We start from the raw sequence: 8,439 nt of genomic DNA, 5'->3' as shown, positions 1-8,439 counted from the left end.
GTGTTTGGGGCATTGCTTGCGTGGTGTGGTCGTCTTTCTATTTGCTCTCCCCCCTTTCCCTTCCCCTTTTTCTTCCCTCCTTTCTCCCCTTTCCCCCTTTTCTATTCCCCTTTCCCTTCTCCCCTTTCCTTCTCCCTTCTTCCCCTCCCTTCTTCCTCTCCCTTCCCTCCCCTCCCCCTCCCTCCGTCCCCCTCCCCCTCCCCCTCCTCGACCTATTCCAAGCTCGTTGTGTCCACGTACCCTCCCCCTCCCCCCTTTCCACTTATATACCCTTGTTATACCCACCTACCCCTTTGCCCTCATCTTACTACACCCCCCCCTCCTTTGTTGCCTCGTCCCCCTCCCCCCTCCCCCTCCCCTCTCCTATCCTATCCTCCTTACTATACCCACATATCCCCCCTGCCTCCTCCCCCCTCCTCCTCCTCCTCCCCCCTCCTTCGCTACAAACCACACATATCCCGACTTCACCCCCCTCCCCTTCTAGCCTTCCCACCCCCACCCCCCCCTGCAACCCCTTGGCTCTGCTATTCAGTGACTGTGAAGTAGAGCTTGACGAGGGCCGGGGGGAGGCAGACGCGCGTGTGTTTACGTGTGGATATGGTGTGGATCGGTGGATATTTTGTGGATTGGTGGATATTTTGTGGATCGGTGGATCTTCTGTGGATCGGTGGATATTCCGTGGATCGGTGAATATTTTGTGGATTGGTGGTATTCCGTGGATCGGTGGATATTTTGTGGATCGGTGGATATTCCGTGGATCGGTGGATATTTTGTGGATCGGTGGATCTTCTGTGGATCGGTGGATATTTTGTGGATCGGTGGATATTCCGTGGATCGGTGGATCTTCTGTGGATCGGTGGATCTTCTGTGGATCGGTGGATTGGAACACATTGTGGACGTGTGGATATAATATATTATGTGGATTGAGGATCCGATGGCGTGGATTGCGAATCGGATTTTTCTTGTGTGTGGAACAGCATGAGGACATTATGCCAATATGTTGTTTTTTTATGTTACAAATTGGAATTTATTTATGGCAATGTGTGTTTTTGGAAAAGGCGCTTAAGGAACCGATATATAAAGAGTGAAAATTATCTGTGGGCTTGTTTATTTATGTATTTATTTATTTTATTTGCTAGATATTGTATATGTTTTCAGTGGGTTTTTTCTATAACTGGAATATTTTGAGTGTTTATGGCATTCAGTGTTTTTTTTTTTTTCTTTCTTTTTTATAACTGGAATATTTTGAATGTTTATGGCATTCAGAAAATAAAACGGAAACTGTGAAGTGGATATAGAGTGCAGTGATATACGCCCTTCAATGCATGTGATCATTGGATGAGATCATATCCTGCATGAAATGTTGCATGAGAAGGACGCCAAGAAGAAGAAAAAAAATATTTAGAGAAAAAAGAAAAAAAAGGAAAGATAATGAAATGAATATCGAAGTGTCAGTGATCGAATATGTATTTTTTTTTAAACAAGTGAAAAGTGAGATTTAAAAAAATAAATGCAACGTGATATCCGCTTGCCAGTTGCAGTGTCGTTGCACGCGGTGACGGGTGGCGAGCGTGACTTGTAATTTTTTTTTTTTTTTTTTTTTTTTTTTTTTTTTTTTTTTACAGGAGGTTCAAGTAAAAGAGCGTGGTGTTGGAAAAATGTTTTTGTAATTTTGTGTTTCTTGTATGTATTTGTTATTCATGTATTCTGGGGCGGGCTTCTTGGTGTGCGGGTGGGGGGAGGGGCGGGGGGTAGGGGAGGGGGAAGGGGAAGGGGTAGGGGGTTGGAGTGGAGGTATGTGTGGGCATTGATGTGTTTATGTGGATGTGTGTATTTTTGTGTTTGTGATTTTGTTTGTCTGTGTTTTTGTGTGTGTTTTTTTGTGTTTGTGTGTGTATGTGTGTGTGTGTATGTATGTGTATGTGTGTGCGTGTTTATCTATGTGTTTGTCTCTACGTTTGCACATTCACTCTTAGCCGCATACATTCTTAACACGTGCGTAAGTGTGTGAGTAAGCGAGTGAGTGACTCTCCTTATGACATAAAAACAAACCCAGAAAAAAAGAAGAAAAAAAAAGAAAAGAAAAAAACCGGGAGTAGTACTCAAGAGTGTCACTCTCCTCTTCGCTTCCGAGTGCTTGCTTGCCTGCCTGCCTGCCTTGAGTCTTGAGTCTTGAGCCTTGAGTCTTGAGTCGTGAGTCACCACCACCGCCGCACCAGCGCCGCCGCGACCACTTGTTTCCAGCGAAGGAAAGAAACACGTCCGGCGGAATCCTCAGCGTTTACAAGAAGCGGCTGATCTTAAGTTAAGCCAGCTGTATGGGTGGGGGTGGGTGGGGGTGGGTGGGGGTGGTGGTGGGGGTGGGGATGGGGATGTGGGGTGGATAGGTGGGTAGATAGATGGGTTGAACAGTTAGGGTTGATTTGGGTTGGTAGGGAGGGAGGGAGGAAGGATGGAAGGGAGTCAGGAAGGAAGGAAGGAAGGAAGGAAGGAAGGGAGTCAGTCAGTCAGTCAGTCAGTCAGTCAGTCAGCCAGTCAGTCAGCCAGCCAGTCAGTCAGCCAGCCAGTCAGTCAGTCAGCCAGCCAGTCAGTCAGCCAGCCAGCCAGTCAGTCAGCCAGCCAGCCAGTCAGTCAGTCAGTCAGTCAGTCAGTCAGCCAGCCAGTCAGTCAGTCAGCCAGCCAGTCAGTCAGCCAGCCAGTCAGTCAGTCAGTCAGTCAGTCAGTCAGTCAGCCAGTCAGTCAGTCAGCCAGCCAGCCAGCCAGTCAGCCAGCCAGTCAGTCAGCCAGCCAGCCAGTCAGCCAGTCAGTCAGTCAGTCAGCCAGCCAGCCAGCCAGTCAGTCAGCCAGCCAGCCAGTCAGTCAGCCAGCCAGTCAGTCAGTCAGTCAGTCAGTCAGTCAGTCAGCCAGTCAGTCAGTCAGCCAGCCAGCCAGTCAGTCAGTCAGCCAGCCAGTCAGTCAGCCAGCCAGCCAGTCAGTCAGTCAGTCAGTCAGCCAGTCAGTCAGTCAGCCAGCCAGCCAGTCAGTCAGCCAGCCAGCCAGTCAGTCAGCCAGCCAGCCAGTCAGTCAGCCAGCCAGCCAGTCAGTCAGACATCAGAACATCAGCTAAACAAACAGACGCACACCCACAGACCGACAGACAGCCAGGCGGCCGGCCGGTTGTCGAGACCGAGCAGAGCGACAGCGGTTTTCGCGGCCGATCCTCTCTCGGATGAATGTGCTCTTGTTGTTGTTGTTGTTGTTGTTGTTGTTGTTGTTATCGATGTTTGGTTGATTGTTTGGATGTTTGTTTTTTGAGGTTTTGGTTGTTGTTGTTTGTATGTTACTTCGTATTCATTTGTGTTATTTTTCGCATTATTATTATTATTATTATTGCTATTGTTCTTAGTTATTGTTGTTATTATTATTGTTGTTGTTGTTATTATTTTTATTATTAACATTATTATTATTATTATTATTATTAGAATCATTATTATTTTTATTTGTTGTTATCAATATCAATTTTATTTAAAGTTAATCAGATGATGACATCTAGTGACGTTCATTTCACACACACACACACACACACACACACACACACACACACACACACACACACACACACACACACACACACACACACACACACACACACACACACACACACACTCATCACTCATCCCTGATGACGTCATGGAATGACATCAGCTCACCTGTCTGTCAAGGAGGCAGGGATGTGACGTCGAGGCGGACGGATGTTGTTCATCGTCGTCGCAAAGATTTCATAATTTTTTTTTTGTAAAGAAAAGAAGAGAAATGATACAAAGAAAGAAAGAAGGAAAGAAATGGGATGTAGCTAGCTTTTTTTTTTTTTTTTTTTTTTTTTTTTTTTTTTTTGTGTGTGTGTGTGTGTGTGTGTGTGTGTGTGTGTGTGTGTGTGTGTGTGTGTGTGTTTGTGTATGTGTTTGTGTGTGTGTATGTGTGGCTGTGTCTCCTCTTTTTTCTGCTTTCTCTCTGTGTCTCTCTCTATCTATCTATCTATCTATCTCCCTCCCTCCTCTTTTTGTGGAGAGGGATAGGGATAGGGGGAGAGGGGGAGGGAGTGGGAGACAAGAGAAAAGAGAAGGAAAGAGATGATAAAACAAGAACAAAAGAGAATGAGAAGGTTGGAAACCGAGGAAAGATAGAACAAGGAGAGAGAGAGAAAACAAAAGAACGATAAAGACACACGCAGCTCAAACAGCTGTTCTACACCGTTCATCGCCCCTCCTGTTTCACGCTCCCCTCTCCCCTCTCTTCTCCCCCCCCCCCTCCCTCCTTCCTCCTCCCTCCTCCCTCCTCCCTCCTCCCTCCTTCCTCCTCCCTCCTTCCTCCTCCCTTCTTTGCCCCCACCCTCGTGCATCCATACTTCCCTACCTCTCTCTTACCAGACCTTCCCCTCCTCTTCCCCTCCTCTCCTACCTACCCCTCCTCTTATCGTTTCTCACCCCCTCCCTCTTTCCCTCCCTCTCTCTTTCCCTCTCTTTTTTTTCCTCCCTTCCTCCTACCTACCCTCTCTGTTTACTTACATCATCCCTCTCTCACCCTTCTCCTTTACTTCTTACCTCCCCCCCTCTCCTCTTATCCCTCTCCCCTCTTTTTCTTACAGCTCCTCATCCTCTCCTATCTATCTCTCCCCTACCCCCCCCGACCCCACCATTTTAACTCCCCTACCCCTATCCCTTCCCCCCTCACCCCCACCCCCACCCCCCAGCCCAGCAAACCCACCTCACTCACTCACTCTGGATGCAGGGGTTACGTCACACAAGGCGAGTCGGAGGCGCTTCCACGAGGTGCAAGGTCACTTCCATTGAGTTCCCCTCCTCCCCTTCTCCGCCTCTCCCCTCTCCCTTCTCCCATCTCCCCTCTCTCTGCACCTCTCTCTCTCTCTCTCTCCCCCGCTCCCTCTCCATCTACTTTCACCTTTCACCTTTCATCTCTCTTCATCTCCTCTCTCCCTCTCCCACTCTTGACACTCCCACTCCCTCTCGCTCTTCTTCCTCCCTCTTCTTCTCCTTCTTTCCTTCTCCTTCTCCTTCTCCTTCTTTTCTTTCTCCCTCTATTGATGATCCTTCCTCACTCTACCCTTTCCCTCTTCCCCTCTCCTCTCTCCCTTTCCCTTTCCCTTTCCCTTTCCCTTTCCACTTTCTTCTCTCCTTCTCCCTTTCTCTCTCCACTTTCCTCTCTCCCTCTCCCTCTCCCTCTCCTTCTCCTTCTCTGCCTCTCTTCCTCCCCCTCCCTCTCCCTCACCCCTCCGCACTGAAAATCCTCCCCACCCTCCCCTCCCCTTAGTCCGTGGGCAGGTCGGGGGGAGAGGGGAAAGGGGGCAATAGGGAGAAGTCCTGAGGGTGGTGATGGTCGGTCGGATGGCGGGACTTCGATGAGGAGGGGGAAGGGGGAAGGGAGAAAAGGGGGAAGGAGGGGTGAGGGAGAAAGGGTAGAGGTTGGGGAAGGAGGAGGGGGGAGGGAAGAGAGAGGGAGGGAAGAGAGAAGAGGGGGAAAGGGTGGAAGAGGGGAGAGGGAGAAAGGGTAGAGGTTGGGGAAGGAGGGGGGAAGGGTAGAGAGAGGTTGGGGAAGGAGGGGGGGGGAGGGAAGAGGTTGGGGAAAGAGGGGGGAGGGAAGAGGTTGGAGAAGGAGGAGGGGGAGGGGGAAGGGGGAAGGGGGAAGGGGGGGAAGAGGGAAGAGGGAGAAAGGATAGAGGTTGGGGAAGGAGGAGGGGGAGGGGAAGGGGGAAGGTGGAAGAGGGAAGAGGGAAGAGGGAAGAGGGGGAGGGGGAGGGAGAGGGAGCGGTCTAGACTTTGGAGTGGAGGAAAATAAAAGAAACACGAATAAAAAAAAAGGAAAGAAAAGAATAATATAATCTGTCTCGGGAGATAAAGGAGATTTGCGGTAGGAGCCTCTGCTCTCCTGCTCGAGCGCCGCTGCTCCTGCTGAGGGAGAGGAGGGCGAGCGGGGGGCAGGGAGGTTCAGGGTGACAGGGGCGCAGGGAAGGAAGGGGGATTCAGGGGTGAAGGGAGAGTATAAGGGAAGAGTCAGGGTGACAGGGGCGAAGGGAACAAGGGAGATTTAGGGTGACAGGGAGGAAGGGACGTCAAAAGGGAGATTGAGGGTGACAGGGGCGAAGGGAACAAGGGAGATTTAGGGTAACAGGGAGGAAGGGACGTCAAAAGGGAGATTCAAAATGACAGGGGTGAAGGAATCAAGGGAGATTCAGGGTGACAGGGAGAAAGGGAGGATAAAAAGGGAGATTCAGGGTGACAGGGAGAAAGGGAGGATAAAAGGGAGATTCAAAATGACAGGGGTGAAGGAATCAAGGGAGATTCAGGGTGACAGGGAGAAAGGGAGGATAAAAAGGGAGATTCAAAGTGACAGGGACAAAGGAATCAAGGGAGATTCAGGGTGACAGGGAGGAAGGGAGGATAAAAGGGAGATTCAGGGTGACAGGGGCGAAGGAAACAAGGGAGATTCAGGGTGATGGGGGCGTAGGGAGGAAGGGAGATTGAGGGATGTATTTCCCCCTTAAAGGCGTTGAAGCCTCGTCTCTGCGCTCGTAAAAAAATGGCTCTGGTTTTTCTTGCGGTTTTTATGATGTTGACTTTTTTTTTTTTCTTTGTCTCACTTTCTGTCTTTGGTGTTGTTTTCTGGTTCTCTCTCTTTCTCTTTCTCTTTCTTTCTCTCTCTCTCTCTTTCTCTTTCTCTCTCTTTTTCTTTCTCTTTCTCTCTCTTTCTCTTTCTCTTTCTCTTTCCCTTTCTCTCTCTCTCTCTCTCTCTCTCTCTCTCTCTCTCTCTCTCTCTCTCTCTCTCTCTTCTCTCTCTCTCTCTCTCTCTCCCTCTCTCTCTCTCTCTGTCTCTCCGTCTATCTCTCTCTCTCTCTGTCTCTCTTTCTCTCCTCTTTCTCTTTCCTCTTTCTCTCTCCCCTCTCTCTCTCCTCTCTCTCTCCTTTTTCTCTCTCCTCTTTCTCTTTCCTCTCTCTCTTTCCTCTCTCTCTCTTTCCTCTCTTTCTTCTCTCTCTCTCTCTCTCTCTCTCTCTCTCTCTCTCTCTCTCTCTCTCTCTCTCTCTCTCTCTCACTCCCTCTCCCTCTCCCTCTCCCTCTCCCTCTCCCTCTCCCTCTCCCTCTCTCCTTCCCTCCTCCCCTATTCCACTTCTCCCCTCCTCCTTCCCTCCCTCTTACCCTGCCATCCCCCTCCTACCTACCCCGCCTACTTACCCCTCCTCTTCCCTTCCCCCTCCTTTTACCTACACCTTCCCTCCCTCTTTCTCTCTTTCCCTCGCTTCCTTTCTGCATCCTCCATTCCTTCCCTCCTTCCTTGTCCCCTTCCATCATCATGCACTAACCCTCTCGCATGTCGCTGTCCAGACCTTTTGTTTACATTCATCAGCTGATCGATTCAATGGGATTTAATCGGCAGATCGAGGGGATCGACAGCCGCTGTCGAGTGAGGGGTGGATGGGGGTGAGTGAAGGGGGAAGGGGGATGGGGGATGGGGGATGGGGTGAGTGAAGGGGGAAGGGGGATGGGGGATGGGGGTGAGTGAAGGGGGAAGGGGCAAGGGAAGGGAGGGGAGTGGGAGGCTGAAATTAAAGGGGATAGTGGTCGTTATTGGGGGTGGGGAGGGGTGGGGAGGAACGGGGTAGTGTGAGAAGGAGGGATTGAAAGAAAAAAAATAAGAGAAAGAGGAATAGGAAGAGAGGAGGAGGAGAAGGATGGATAAGAAGCGGAAAGGGGAGAAGAAGAAATGCAAAAGAAAAATGGGAATAGATAGAGATGAGGAGAAGGAGGAATAGGAAAAGAAAAGAAAGGAGGGGGGAGGAGAATTAGGGAAAGAAAGAGAGGAGGGGGGGGGGAGAAATAGGGACAGAAGAGGAGGGAAATAAGGAATAAGAAAAGAAAAGAAGCAGAGAGGGGAAAGAGAATGAGGAATAGGGAAGAGAGAAGAAAGAGGAGGAAGGAGGAAGAGGAATGGGAAGAGAAATAAGGGAAAGGAAGAAAAAGACGACGAAGATGGAGGAAGAAAAGGAAGGGGGAGGAGAAGGAGAATTAGGGACAGGAAGAGAAAGCCTGAGAAAGAGGAAAGGTAAACAGAGAAACGAAGGAAATAATTCGAATTGAAGTAGGGAGATGAAGGATACGAGAGAAGGAATGGGAGAGAAAGACAAAGTTTATTGAGACAAGTGGTACCTTACATCGCAAAAGGATGAGGTAACAGTGGCTATCCTCACCTCCATCTGAGTGAGTGAGTGAGTGGGTGAGTGAGTGGGTGAGTGAATGAGTGGGTGAGTGAATGAGTGAGTGGGTGGGTGGGTGAGTGAGTGAGTGAGTGAGTGGGTGGGTGGGTGGGTGAGTGAGTGAGTGAGTGAGTGAGTGAGTGAGTGGGTGAGTGAGTGGGTGAGTGAGTGAGTGGGTGGGTGGGTGGGTGGGTGAG

At 49.8% G+C, this 8,439-nt stretch overlaps 1 long non-coding RNA gene across 1 annotated transcript in view; it reads left to right on the top strand.

Moving 5' to 3' along the window:
* Positions 1-480: 480 nt before the first annotated feature.
* Positions 481-8,439, top strand: part of LOC147472238 (uncharacterized) — a 30,143-nt gene continuing 22,184 nt past the window's right edge. The window contains exon 1 of the long non-coding RNA XR_015191836.1: positions 481-600. This is a non-coding gene — a long non-coding RNA (uncharacterized LOC147472238). The remainder of the gene's footprint in view (positions 601-8,439) is intronic.

The sequence above is a fragment of the Penaeus japonicus genome, unplaced genomic scaffold (genome assembly GCF_977035675.1).
Source record: "Penaeus japonicus unplaced genomic scaffold, GWHDUDI00000001_assembly GWHDUDI00000002, whole genome shotgun sequence".
Classification (NCBI taxonomy): Eukaryota; Metazoa; Arthropoda; class Malacostraca; order Decapoda; family Penaeidae; genus Penaeus; species Penaeus japonicus.
The sequence above is the reverse complement of the archived record's forward strand: the minus strand, read 5'-3'. Positions and strand labels throughout refer to the sequence as shown.